The sequence below is a fragment of the Pyxicephalus adspersus genome, chromosome 8 (genome assembly GCF_032062135.1).
Source record: "Pyxicephalus adspersus chromosome 8, UCB_Pads_2.0, whole genome shotgun sequence".
NCBI lineage: Eukaryota > Metazoa > Chordata > Amphibia > Anura > Pyxicephalidae > Pyxicephalus > Pyxicephalus adspersus.
Window position 1 is genome coordinate 66,641,233 of NC_092865.1, and position 15,664 is coordinate 66,656,896.

The following is a 15,664-nucleotide window of genomic DNA, read 5'->3' on the forward strand; positions in this document are numbered from 1 at the left end:
TTTGTTCCTTTTAAACACATTTCCTAACGGTGGTGGGGCTCTTTCCCTCAAGATTTCAGGTGAATCTTTAAGATGTTTTATGGATTTCACATATTGTACTTTTACGGTTCTCATAAACAGAAGGTATATTCTTGTTGCTGCTATGATCTAATTGGGTGTCACCGCCATATTCCAATGGTTCCAGCTTTCTGGCTCTACTGTTAGTTGTGGCTAACAGAATAACGAACTCCTTCCAAATATACCTGCTTTACATGCGTTTTAGGTGCTTTTCCAAAAATTTGTGCCCATTCATTCATAACCTGGCTTTCTGTATGCTTTCCCAGAAGTGGTCAGTAAGGTTGAGGTGAGGGCTCTTAAGCTTCTCCACACAAATCTCTCTCAATTTTCTTCTTTTTAGATCTGGTTTTGTGTACCATAAATACTATTTGTAGGAGTTTTCCAATGTTTTTTCAGGGTGCCTTTATAATCCTTTATTTAATCCTAAATCTGTTATTATATTTTGCTATACAGTTGTGTAAACGGTCTCTGTGCATCCCCTGAAGGAGTCTGTTGGTGAAACGCATCGGAAAAGAGACCTTCTCCTATAAATCGCTAATGTAATGTCTACATATATGTTCTTATATCCCATGACGCTATTGGGAAAGACCAAAACCTAATTGATTTGTATTATATCTGTTTAAGTTACGCTTTCATCTGTTTGTTTACGCACAATATAATTGCACAAAACCCCAGCTTTCTCCTTTTTTCTTTTTTTTTCTTTTCCCTTATTCATCATGTTCCTAGGGGGGCGGCTACTCCTATAATTTGAGGTGGGATTAGGAATACCCCTTTTAGACCCTTATATCCAACTGTTATAAATAACAATATAGGTTAGTAGCCAACTGTTTTCAGAACTGCTGAGTTTTAAGCACTCTTTATAATTTTCTCATATTGTAGCATACCGTATTATGCTGCTCCCACAGGCAGCAAAATGTGTATTGCATTGTATTTTTTTCCCAAGGCCGTTGTTGGATTTGTTTCAGAACTTTTTTTTTTCCACAGCTGCACCTATGTCAATAACACCTGAACTTTCTGCTGACTTGTTTGCAGAGTCTGCTGTTTGCACTCCCTCTACAAATGGCATCAGTCTTTCTGTAGACAAAACATTCTGGCAGTTGGAGCATTATTTGTACTGCTAGAGAAAGCTTTATATGCAAAAACCCTTATTAACCGGCTTACAGCATGTTGACTTAAATTTGACCTTCACCCCTTTTCCTTAAAGTCTTCTGGACTCCACACACATGCAGTAGGAACATGTTTGAGAGATGATGCACATAAGTTGCACAAACCCGTTTTCTGATCTAACCTATATCAAAAGTTGCCCAGAAACTTTGTAACTTGTGTAGAGATTTGTCTGGTTTGCCATAGAAAATCCTTACAAATCCCAACATTTAATGCCACCACTAACAAAAGAGCAAACGTATGTAAATATAAAAATGACTTGCGGTAATAACTCAAATTATGGTCTCCCTGAAAATACTCTGGACTTTGTTTCAAGTGTCCCTGGTGCCTCTTGTAGATTGGGAATTTGTGTATGGCACGGGATGTGGTTGGAAGTTCTGAGAACTGCTGCACTGAGTCAGCTTTGCCAGTCACTTTGTCTTGTGTAAATGTTTGTGTAGGTTTTTGTGTTCCCAGCACAACTTTTGACTACTGACTATACTGGTCTTTTTAGCAGTCCTAATTGAGACCAGTGGTGTGAGTTACTTGGGTTGGTTCATGTTTACTGTGACAACAGTTACATCAACAAACCCTGCTGTAGCCTTAGGTAGTGTCAGCTTTCTATAGTCATAGGTGTGGCCACTTACAGGATGCTTCATGTCATTTTAGTACTTGTAGCATGTTTCATGGGCTGCTGTATTTTTATATTCATCATGCGGATAAATGCAGGAGAGAAGAAAAAGGTGACAACCCTTAAGAGTAATCAAAAGGTTATATTTTGTGCCTGCCCCGAGTTGAGCATAAATGAAAACAAGAAAAGCTGGGGTTTAGAGGCAAATTAAGTAAGGTTTATTTGTTGGTAAGTTATAATAATAATAATCATACAACATACATGATGAAAACATAAAAGACAAATAGTCAAAAAGGTCCCATTCCTTTTACAGAGCCGTAAAGGGGGATATGTTGGGACTAGCGTTCTAGACAAAATTGATCCCTAACGGAAAAACTTAAACAATCGTTAGAGATCTAGTGTTGTGACCCAACGCGTTTTGCCTGTACTGGCTTCTTCAGGGGACTTGTAAAGTTTGAGGTATATAATCTAAAAAAAAGTTACTGGGATCAGTGCCATGGATAAAAAATAATCACATCTGTTCATGGACTTTCATAAATAAATAGTACATGATGACAAGCGCCTGGTGGTGATGCTGTAGTATTAAGAACGCAGTTAATAATATAATTTACCAACAAATATATCTCACTTAATTTGCCTCTAAACCCCAGCTTTTCTTGTTCTCATTTTTTTTATTTATATTCATCATGAAACTAACTTCACAGGAGAAATGTTCTAAGCACATTAGATTGTGGGCCCCTTTGAAGGACGGCTATGGATGTTGTAAAGCACTACGTAATATGTAGGCACAATATAGCTACTAAATGATCGGCCCCTAGGGTAGTGTGTGAGCGTTATTTATGCAGCCAATTAAAATAAAACCAGTAGCTGTGACTTTAAAGCAGCCTATTGCTCAATTGACATGTACAGATACTAAATGTTGTTCCCGTGTAAAATGTTACACTATACATTCACATTTTTGTCTTCTGTGTATTTTTTTTTTTCTGTGCTGTTGGTTGAGAGGCAGGCAACTTTCTTTACAGCATATAATCTTCCTTTTGTAGGGCTGGCTTATGCAATAGCAGGAGACTGGCGTAACAGACGTAATACAATGCCAGGCAGGCAACCAGATACAGCCAATTTTGCCTGAAGCTGTGTTCTTGTTCTGTATAGGGTTCCTTGATAGTGACACGTCCTTTATTACTCATGTAATAAGCAGGTTTGAAGTTGTGATTTAAACGAAGCCTGTCCCTACTGTTGGCATTTTAGAAAGTGATTTCACAATGTCATACATTTTTAGCTATATATGTGAAGTTATGATAAGCAGCCTTACTAGGCAGTAGGAACAGGTTGGAGTTTTTTTTTCAGCCTTTTACATGATAGCCGGGTATTTACCATTAAATGTTAATGTTATGTTAGTGTGTTAAAAAACTTGAAATTTCTAGAACTTTAAGTGTAGCCCCTGACACTCCCACTGTGCCATACAAAATCTTTTTTTTTTTTTTTTTTTTTCTTGTTTAGGTGCATTGTATTGTATTTAGACAGCTAGGTACCATTTACCGTATTTTTCGCCCCATAAGACACTCCGGAATATAAGACGCACCCAATTTTAAAGGAGGAAAATCTAGAAAAAAAGATTCTGAAAGATTATTCCCCTTCTGATCACTCATGTGCCATTCATACCGGTATTCCCCTTCTGATCACTCATGTGCCAGTTGCTGAAACTACTTCCTGAGGGAGCCGATTCCACATTTTCACAGACCTTACAGTGAAGAATCCCTTCCTTATCCGGAGCTTAAACTTCTTTTTCGCCAGACGCAAAGAGTACGCAATAAACCCTGCAGTTCATGGTCACGGTCTTTCTTTATTATTATGATCCGTGGCAGTAACATTTTCAGTAGACTTTCCTAATCCATACTTCCATGCCGCTCTTTTTGCAAAGTAGTCAGTTGGTAGTCACTTGATGGCAGTTTTGATTTCAGTGGCAGATGCTAGAACGTTGGAGCATTTTTGTACCCATTATCCTATTGTGGTGCTTGTAACCAAAGGTGGTTATCCAAACCTAGATATATCTGGGTGCACACTGCTTGGCATGCACTTCATTAAGGCATCCCAGTCATTTGAATGGACAACCTTTAGTATTGGGATGGACCTAAAACTGTGCCTGCAACATTTTTGTGTATTGCACTGAGAGTTGTCCTTGGGAGTTGTTGGGGTGCCTCAAAATTAATGCACATTATTGCATACATTGGGTATGGAGTCCATTTTAAAATAGACGCCATGACTCTGATCAGCCGGTCTGCTGCAGTCCCTTGTTTCACATAAAACTCAGCAGTTGGTAAGTTTGGATAAGAAAGATGGATGGGCTTAAACTATGATTAACCCAAAGGGAGGAGGGGGCTTTTCTGGCTGTTTGGCAATGGGTGGTGCTTCTAATGATCGCTGATGCCCTATTATGTGCACAAAGGTTAAAATTTTCATTGCTGTGTAGATTCTTTCATGATGGTTTCCAGTGACTGATACACAAAGCACCAGTTCTGTTCTATGGCGGGAATGGCTGAGCCCTCCTCCCTTGTCTTGGATAGTAATTATTCCTGATTTTTGTCACTTTTAAATCCACTGTGAGGTATCCTTGAATAGGCTCAGATGGCTGCTGTACACACGTCCGATTTTGTTTTTTTTCCCCCCCAAAACAAGCGCGACTGTCTCGAATGATCATTGTTTTTTATGTGTACATTACCTCTAAGAGTGCCTACAGCTAGAAAATTTTGGATAATGGTGTCTCTCAAAAAGTGCCAATAGGCTCCAGTTTGCCACCATGTGTGTTTTTTATATTTGGTTTTTATCTACCTGTTGTCCAACATTCCCATCGGTGATCAATGGTATGCTAACATAACCTGCACAGAAAGGTGGTCCATAGAACTCCTAGAAGCGGAAACTGTTTTATTGTAAAGTATGAACTTCGGAGCAGGAAGTTTAATATGGCTTACAGGATGTTGCTCGTTCAGTGTTAAACTATATGCTCTCACCGGTTGCTTTTATCTGCTGTTCGTTTCCATCCTCCCAGCCCTCGGGGCTCAACACTCACCACATGTTTGCTCTGGCATGACACATATTGACTTACACTGTCAGGCATGACTGGAGGGTTTCAATGTAAGCAGCGGGAAACGGACTGTCCATCAGCAGCTTCTCTGAATAAGTGCTGGAGTAGAAACATCTATTGTAATGGCAAAGAATGTCCCATGGCACTCTAGCAAGAGACCCTTTTGTTTATCGGTCATTAAAGAGAACCTCCAGGCTAGTGGCTACATACAATGTCTTCTGCTTTTCCTGCCACAGTATTTGGCTTTGCAGTGTAATATATGTAGCTTTATAGAAATACGGACAGATAACACAAAGTTTTGATAAGTGATTCATTTTTCTGGCAGCCTCGATCACCTTTTTCACGTGCGTGTTCTCCTTGGACAATAATTCGGCATCATTCTATCTCTCCAGTGAGCAGAGAGCTAACCTAGAAAGCAGCACAATGCTCTTACTGACAGCGTTGATATCCACATAACAGGATTGGCCAGCTAAGGTTACAAATTGTTTGGTAGGTAGAATAGTAAAAGCATATTTATTTCAACCAAATAATAATCTGTATTCCTGGGGTCAACGGTAAACCCATTTTCCAGGCTTGACCTCTATTGGAGATCATTGCACATTTAGGAAAGGATCGCAATGAGACTTGTGGTAGGATGGTGGAGAAGAAGTAATAAACTAGAACAATAATATAGTTGCAGCTCACCATAGAGCTCATTTTAGGGGTTAGATTATGTTGAAGAGGTTGCCAGTTTGTCTGTGACTGGTTCTTCTATGATTTAAACCTCCACCTACTGATCTTCACCTTTCCTCAACTCTAGAATAATGGAAAGAATACTTTTATTGGCACTTACGCCAAAGTTTGCTCTCCTCCAGTAATGCAAGATCACAATCCTGGCATTTTCTTTCTACAGCTATAGGGAGGCTTCGGATATAACTTGGGCACATGCCTGGCAGAGTTGTAAATCTTCAGCACCCAGCTCCATTCATATACTCAAAGTATGAAATCTGTAGAATATGTATATCTAAAATAAAATTGCAAGCAAATAGCTTTCTGGCAGAAGAGATAGCAAAGCTCTTTATTCCAAATTTCCAGTTTGTGTATATATTTGCCCATGAAGTGTCTGGTCTCCATCTGGTTTCCCATGGACCAGAATCCTAATCGGATTGGTGGTCTTCACTTTTCTTCTGCAACATTGACAGATTGTAGGTAACGACCACCTTTTCCGAAGCACATGTATGGGAATTCACAAAATGTGACTGGATTAGAAAGAATTTTAGTGTTCAGTTGCCATTCATATTTCAAGAGTAGCAAAGTACAATGGCAAGGATTTTTCACAGGAACCTCCTCAAGGCATCACAAATATGCTGAAATACCAGAACAAACAAAGCCTTTACCTTGTCTCATGTGACGTTGTTGCACCTGTTGTAATATGCTTTTTACCTGCTGTTTTGTATGGGAACAAAAGTTAGTGATTACCTGTATGACTGGGTAAAAGGCGCTTGTTACCATCTTTATATTAATAAATGACAAATCTAACTTGGTGACATTGTTAAACTATCTTCAAAAAGTAAAACCCCTGCCGCCTTGTACAGAGGAACATACATGCTAAATGCCTTTTCTGTGAAGTTTTTTGTTTCAGCCCCAAACTATGGGTGCAAGAATGCATAAGCCTGGACCATTGTCTCTGAGGGGCCACTATACACGTGTCATGTTTTCCTTAATGCCTTTTATAGGGAAAATATATTTCTACTTGAGAATAAATTGATCCACAGTGCCTTTAGTTATGGAGTTCAGCGAGATCCAATTTGACTAGTTTGTTATGCTTGTTAAAGACATCACGTCTTGAAATGCATTAAATGCTCTATAATAAACCTAAAATTAAACCTGCTGCATGTTAAAGCGGGACTAAACTCAAAACAAAAAACACACACTTGCCTTTAATCTGGTAGATGTGTCTATCCATTCAGAGGTTTCTTCATTTGGGTCCTGCGTTATTCCAGTGCCTGGTGCAGAGGAAGGGCCAACATCTTCTTCTTTCTTTTTCTGGTGTCTTCTTCCTGCGTCACCCAATCTTGCAATGCGCAGGCGTAAGATTAGGTGACATGGGGGGGGGGGATCTTTTTTTTTCTGCGCATGCCTTGAGATTAGGGCATGCGCGGAAGGAGCAGCCAAGAGCCTCCCAGTATGCGTGATGTAGGTATCCAGGAGGCTTTGTGCTCCCATTCTGCCTTACTTTACCCTTTTATGTACAAGTTTTGAGTCTAGGTCCGCCTTAACACACTTCTAGAACACAAGGTGTGAGCAGGTTCTTCCTGTGTTTTTGATTCATGTAATTGAAGGTTGTTTAATGGGCAACTGTTTGTCCAGATGTCCTTGAATCTCTGTTCTAAAAAGCCTTGCATGCTATGCCACTCTATAAACATGATGGGAAATAAATTAAAATGGTCCTAAAGCTATCCTAAGATAATCTTGGCTATTTTACATCTTCCACCATTGAGTAACTTTTTTTTTTTTCTTTGTAAAGCAGTCAAATAACCGTAACCCAGAATGAAGCCATAGTTGTCCATGTGGGGACTGATAGGTGACATTTAGTAGAACCAAAAAGCCACAACTCAGAATATTGGTGCCAGATTTCTATTGGTCTGATGCTGGGGACTGAAAAGATTGGAGAAACTAGATGTAGTATATCAGGAGATAGGGGATATATATATATATTTATTTATTTTATTTTTTTTAGTAGAAGTAAAATACGGCTCCGATGGCACCACACCTGTACTCTACATCAGATTTAAGCCAATAATTAGCTGCCATCCAACAACAAAACCTGCAGAGGCCCGTCAGTTATGTAAATAGTGCACAGATTCCTCTAAATCGGATGCTAATAAATTATAGTCTATGTATATACTGTTGATGTAAAAAGCTCTGTCAGTAAAAGTCAAATTTCTCAGGTTACATATGTGAATAATGCACAACCTTTAAAAAAAAAAAAAAAAAAAAAATCTATACATTTTTGAACATCCAAATGACCAGTTTAGTGTCATACTTTTATATTACTGACAAACTATGCCAGTTTTAAAGTGGAACTTAACCCAAAAAAAAAATACACTTACCTTTAATCTTGTGGATCCGTCGGATGGTTTCTTCCATCGAGTCCCGCGTTGTCCCAGCAGCAGTCTTCCGCCCGGTGCCGACATCTTCTCGCTTCTTCCTGCGTCACCAGATCTCGCACTGTGCAGGTGTGAAATCCGCATTTGTTGTTGATAAAAGGGCTCCGAGATCAGGAAATGACCAGAAGGAGCAGCCAAGAACTTCTCTGGATGCGTGACGTAGCTATCCCGGGAGGCTTTGCGCTCCCATTCTGTGTTGATTGTCTAACTTTTTATTTAAAGTAAAAATTCTGAGTTTAGGTCCGCTTTAAGCATTTACTACCAGAAGCCCTTAATTCCCAATTCTGCCCCAGGTGGGATAGACATGCAATTACATGAATTCTACATAGTACTTAAATTACCGGCATCCCATTAATGGATATTGGATTTGTGTGTAATTATCTGACATGTTTAACACCTTCCACAGGTGAGCATAATAAAGAAGACATTTACACTTAGTCCTTTGTGTGGACATTTCAGGTTTAGGCCTAAAATGTGTTTGCTCTGAACCTTTATATATATATATATATATATATATATATATATATATATATATATATATATTGGTTTTATGATCTAAAATCTCTTAGGCTTGGCAACACCCCAAATCCAAGGAATAATGGGTACAGGGTAATTTGAGGCCTTTGGGTAGACTTTTATTTTTTTATTTTTTTTATTTTTTTTTGTGTTTGACAGTCTTGTCCTGTTCTATGTGTAACTACTACATGCTACTACTAATCTACTAATTTTATATATATATTTTGTCTACCACATTTGTTTAGTGCATTTCATGAAGGTGCCTACCCTGATTCTTGTGGAGTCCCTTCTTTACGGTTCATTTTTTGCACTTTTTTTTTTTTAATTCTTTACAAAAACTTGCAACTTCTGTACTTGAATTGTTTTTTTCCCCCTCCTTGTGAAGCTCAGGTTTCGCTTGAAACATAACCTGCTGAAACCATAATTAGTGAAATGCTAAGAACCGTTTACATAGCCTCTATTATCCTCTCCTTTACACTATTATGTGCTAAAGTTCAGTTCAAAGGCTTCACCATGAGCGGGGCTTTTCTGATGTGTTGCTGTGTACTTGGGAAGTCCTGATACAAGGGAATTAGTAAATACTTCAACAGCAAAGCAGCACAGAGGGCAATGACTGATTTACAATCTATTTATCAAGCGCTTATGAACTTTGAGTTGTGTGTTTGGGATAAGACTTTCTATTCCAGATTACTTCCTGAGTAATAAACTACCCAATGTCTGTGTGAATATAAATATTTGCATTCGATTCCTCAGAGTTTACTGCAGGTTACTAGACAGCCTGCTGAAATATTTCAGGAATTCTTGTTCTAGTAATAGTGTACACTAGGTGGGGCAATGAGCGTGTGCAGCCGGCTTTCACTTTGGGGAAACACCGCTCCGTACTGAGTCATCAGACATTCAATTTTTATTGGGCCCTTTTGTGGACTGTAATGCTGGCCTCATAGACTTGAGATTTTCTCTTCAAACTTCTTCTGCTTCAGGGCAAATGCAACTTTTTTTAAATTTTTTATTTAATTTTTTGTATTGTATTTCCACTGTTGTGGTTTTAGATGCACCTGCAATTCACTGATGGTCATGCTCTGTGCAGCAAAGATAACGTATCGTGCATGAAAGGTGGAAGCTTCCGAAGTTGACCTGACCTTCTGAAAATACTAGTTCCATGCCTACTTTTAGGAGCATAGTCAGATAAGAACTTTATTTCAGTGCCAGTTCAACAGTTTAGCACAAAAACAACCAAAGTCCCAGTGTATTTCCCATTTCTTTACATTACACCTTGGATCAGCCTAGCACATAGACTACTTCAGTTGGTTCAATTATTATAAATTATCATTATAAAACTTGTTTTTATATAGCAACATATTACACAGTGATGTACATTAAATAGGGGTTGCAAATGACAGACAGATACAGACGGTGACACCGGAGGAGGAGAGGACCCTGCCCAGAAGAGCTTACAATCTAGGACTCTCCTTTGCCACATTTTTTCCATCCCTTTTACACCTTTGTGGCATTAATAAGAGCACTGATAAGAGTAAATAATTGAAAGGGGAAAGCTGAGGTTTTAAACGGCAATAGTGGGATTGTATTTAGCAGCTCATATCACAAATTAATGATGATCAGAACGAAACAACCCCATAAAACCATCATGGGATGATGCCTATCAACTATACAATAAACACCCAGGTAAATTCCATATACAGGAAAGGTTTCCATACTGACGCATTTCGCCGGTAGGCTTCTTCAGGGGATACATTGAAGTTGTAGATGTTTGAGTAATCATATTACTATTCCAGAGCCATTAAATGACAGGCATGTGTACATGCAGCTTCCAGTGTAGCCATTATAACAACGCAGTTACATGTTTGGGTTTAAGTATTCTTTACAAATATTGTGTTTGAATAAAGAGGCAGAGGAGTTGGCTTGTTCTACACTACAACTCTTGTCTTTTTCACTGCAATCCTCCATTTCTTTCAGCCCAACATATTTCCTGTTTGTGCTGGAGGAGGTTTTATTTTTCTGCTTCCATGTAAATTAAAGGTTTGATTCAGTCCTTTCTGCCCAAACAAATATACTTAGTATTGGTAAACTAAGATAAACCTTACTAGCCTGGGTTCCAGCTTTTGGGCGGTGTATCTGAAACACCAAAGAATTCTCTCGAGATCATTGAGCTTTCCGGTGGTGGGTAAGGTTTCCATGCTTCCCAGGGCCATTTTATTTATTTTGGCTTTTTCCCCTCTAATTTTGTTTAGACGGCAGGGAAGAAGACCATAGGAGATCTGATTTAAGTTTACAATGTGTGCACAGGATATCCTCTAGGGGGAGCTGTTGCACTGAAGGTGAATATCATGGCAAGTTGCTGTACTGATGATTTGGCCCTTTATGTATTCCTCCAATGCTGCTAGAATAGAATTCCTATAACAGGTGTACCAATTGTACCAATAGATCCTTAAATAGCTGACCCTGTGATGTAAACACTTTTTTTAATAATGTGGTTTCTGTGATTTATATATTATATATAAAAAATGTGAAATGTAATATTATACATATTCAATCTCTTTTGCTCTGTAATGCATTGCTGCATCTCGAATACCCTGTCATTCCATTGCTTCTTTTTGTTGAGAATACTGGTACTTACCAGGGTATGTGGCACAACACATACTGGGGGAGGCAAATTTGTATATTGCTACATCAGGGTTCTCCCCAGGCCCTTTTAGCTGAGTGCACCACCCGGCACTTTTCAGCACCCGCCCGGCTGTTTTTGGGTGGTTACTAAAGGTTTTTGGTCACAATACAGGTGCTGCCACCCACCTTCAATTTCTTCCCACCCGGCTTAAAAATATTTCTGGGTTGAGCACTGTACATATATACTTCAGTGTGTGTGTGTATGTATGTATGTATGTATATATACCGTGTTTCGCCGAAAATAAGACACTGTCTTATATTTTTTTTGGCTCCCAAAAACACACTAGGTCTTATTTTCAGGAGATGTCTTATTTTTCCATTATATATATATATATATATATATATATATATATATATATATATATACACTGGGTTTGTCTCTTTATTAAACTTACCAGATATTGTAAATATGCCAATGTTGTGTGTAGCTTTCAAATTCCACTTTATACTCTTATTAGTTTACAGTCTAGCTGAGGGCAATGAAATGGGCAGATAAAGTAAAAAATTATAAAGTTATAATAGCAATATATTCATGAAGGTTTCAAGGCTGTGATTTAACCATTCTTTATTCTTATTAAACAGGATTGATAAAGCAAGAAACTAACAACAATTGGGACTTTAACAGCACAATAGATAAAATAAATACATTTAATTTATACACACAATGGTGCAAGCTAAAAATTGCAACATAATACAGCAAATTAAAAACCTTCCATCCACAATGGTGTGGTATGAAGCAATATGCACAATGAACAGTCACAGAATTTTAGATTATTTTCAATCAAAAGAATCTAAAATTGTGTGACTGACTATTCTTCTAAGTATAAAGCTAAAAAGTTAGCTGGGATGTGGCACGTTTGATATATTGGTTGGATAATTATCACGCCATATCTGTTTGCATAGGTTTTATATAGCACCAACATATTACGCTGTGCTGTACATTAAAATCTTATTGTTGTACAGTGATAGGTTTCTTTTCTCTATCCATACAGACCTCTGCCATTCATTGCATATTGATAAATAGTTGGAGGTATAATACAATATAGGAGCTGGTCATCTACTGATTAATATTTCCGTCCATCCAGTCCTAAGGCTTACACAGCCCTAGCAGATTGCAGTGTCAACCCATTGTTGGTTCTTTTCATTGCAGATGAAAAATACTCCTATACGGAGTAAACCTATTTTTTTTTTTTTTTTTTTGTGCATGTGTGTATATAATGCATGTTATTGGGCAGAATCATTTACATGGGATCTTATATGGACTTTGGATTTAAAGCGGAACTAAGTCCAAAAAAAAAAAAAACACACCTTTAATCCCGCAGGTCTGTCAATCCGTCAGAAGGTTTCTTTTTTTTTGGGTCCCGCGTAGTCCCGGTATCTGTCTTCAGCCCGATATCATCTTCTCCCTTTTTTCCGGGTTCTGCTTCTTACATCACCGATCTTGCACTGTGCAGGCGTGAGATGGGGTGACGATGTATGGGGGAGGGGGGAAAAGATTGCCGATCACTCTTCACATGGGTTCAGCTAATTTCTTAGCGGTAATCCTGAGTGTGGCTCAGGGTGAATTATCCGTATCAAAAGCGCTAACCTTGAGTCTGAAATTGCCAGGGAGTTCCTCCAGGTGGTGCCCGTGGTAACTTCCAGATGTGCCCAGCATCTACTCCTGGCGATGCCGGGCATCTGTGTACCCTGGCGATGCCTGGGCATCTGTGTACCCTGGTGATGCCCGGCCGGCATCTGCGTCCCCGGTATGTGAACGTTGGAGATGCGAGGCCAGGGAAGGCAGATTCCGTCTGGGCCGTGCGAGCGTGCGGCTGGGAGGTGGGACCGGGCAGGAAATTTAAAATGCAAAGTATTTTTCAAATGTACTGCTTTTACATTCAAAAATACTTGGTATGCATACTGCAGGGAGGTTAAAGAAAGGACTCCTGAGATTAGGGCATGCGCAGTAGGAGCAGCCAAGAGCCTCCCGATATGCGTGACATTGATATCCCGGGGGGCTTTGCGCTCCCAATCTGTCTTGATCATCTGTCCTTTTATGTAAAGTAAAAATTGAGTTTATGTCCACTTAAAGTATCCAGTTTCTGCAGTAATGCCTTACTTCTTGGTTGCTTTGGGTCACAGCATATAACACCTCTTTGCTCTTTGTGCCGTGTTATTAAAAAGTTTTTGTGTTTCTACATAAGTGTATTAATTCCCACCAGTGTGATTGCTGATTTAGATCTTCCCTGTGATGACTCAACTGCATCTGTATAAACATCTGCAATCTCTCAGTGAGGTCTCTTCCTAACAAACCACATCCTGGTGTGAGCAGACACAATAAAAAATCCCTTGCACGGCTGCCCAGCTCCGGCCCCACAATCTCCAACACTGATACACAATGTGCACTTTCTTTGCAGTCTCAGCAACTCTCCTTTTGCACTATCCCATGGCAGATGACTTTCTTTTGCACAGTATATAGGGGTCATATTGGACACTTTTAATCATTAAGCCAGTATCTAATCAGTTTGCATACACCAATAATGGTGCACTTGTAGCCCTCAGAAACTGTACGTAATTTGTTGCAGCTTGTAGTGATTGCATTAGTAAGCTGCGATACAGAACATTTTTTTTTTCTTGAATTTCAGTTTACCATAGATATAAATAAGAAATTAGGATTTTATCATTGTGTGATATCCTTTATGAAGCCTAAAAGCTGTTTTATGCTAAGTCTACACAGACATTTTCCCCAGCGTTTAACATGAGGCTTTAAAAGCCCGTGTATGAAGTTTCCATCCATTGCAATGGGTTAATCTACACCAGAACGTTTCCTTGAGGGATGTTTGAGTGTTATTGATAACGCTGCTTTGCAACTGTTAAAAAAAATGAAAATGCGGGTAAACACTTCTATTGATTTTATTAGAGCATTTTCTCGCGTTTTCAAGCACTTAAAACGTAAACCCGTCATGGACATTTTCCAGCATTTTAAAGCCAAGCTTTAAACACAAATAAAAGTGCATAAGAATGCATATAAACGCAGTAGGAACGTTTACACGCGTTTTTAAAAATGTCCGTGTAGACCCAGCCTTAGATGTAACCATCTGGCCGTTATATTACCCTTGAATTTGTATCTGAAACACTTGATACTTTGTTTTCATTGGAGTGGCTGAAAATACAATGCGGTTTGACCAGATGGATGCTTTTCATTGTTCTATTGAATATTCTTTTGAAATGATCTAATCCATTGTCACTCATCATTGCTTGGAAGGCCAGTGTTATATCTGAGCTCTTGCCATGTCTGATAGAAATAAAAGGTTAAGCATCATGATGGTTTACTGTGTGTTTCTTACACACAAGGCTGCTTATAAGACAATTTATTTGTGTTCCCTCATAATGGCGGTTATTGGGGAAATGCCCCCTTACATTTATGGTTGGTGAAATGTTTTAGGTTGATCAATGGAAAAAGAGTGTCCATTACTTTACCAGTCAGTGTATTCTTATGTTAATATTACATTATTACATTAATATTAACTATTAACCATTACCTACATTGGTAGTCACTGGGAACCATGCACCCTTGCAGAAAGAAAAGAACGGGTGTCAAACTCAAATCACATAAGGGGCCGATATATATAAAACCGAGGCTAAGCGCCGGGCAGAACTTTTTATTCCGATGCATAGTGTTAGAAGTATAGATCCTTCCTCAGAGACATATCACACGCCATCCTCGTGTATTTGAAAATAAGAACACGCTTGTCTTTGTGAAGCATGAACATGAATTCACTTTCCCAGCTTTTATTAAATTGTCTCCCTTCTGCACCAACTTTTCCCTTGTTGGACATTTTGGGAGTGATTGGTTTTTGTTGTTAGCATCTTTTTCTGAGGTCGGTGTACCTGACCTATCCCAGTCTATGTGAGGGGAGGCAGTGACTGAGCTGGAGGTGGAGGCCGGTGTCTCTGGATAATTGCTATTATCCCACTGAGATTCCATACCTGGAGCAGCATACTACTGGCAGCAGGATCGGGACTCTGGTACAGCCGTGCTTAGTGCTGAGTCCTGGTGTGAAGAAGCAGCTGGGGTCCTTCTGCCTGCAGCGTGGTCAGGCACTTGTGTGGACCGCCCTGCTTCTACCTAGCTTTCTGGGATGGGGTCCTCCTGCCTGTAAATGTCAGGCGCTTTGGGTGTGGCACAGTCACCTTGGGCCACATAAAAGGGCAGAGGGGTCGTATTTGGCCCCGGGCCTTGTGTTTGACACCTGTGCTCTAGAGTTTGAGTATCTGTGTATTAGCTTACATCCCTGAGACAAGTTCCTAGTGGTTTCAGACATTTCCATGATTCCTTGCCTCTCAATCTTCCTGTGTCACTGCACAGGTTAGCAGATTGCCATCAAGCCATTTCTGGTCTCAATATTATCTGTTAATGTT

General features: G+C 39.3%; 1 protein-coding gene across 2 annotated transcripts in view; it reads left to right on the forward strand.

Moving 5' to 3' along the window:
- The window catches only part of VGLL4 (vestigial like family member 4), an 83,070-nt gene that overhangs the window by 25,197 nt on the left and 42,209 nt on the right, over positions 1-15,664 (forward strand). The gene's annotated exons all lie outside the window — the stretch shown is intronic.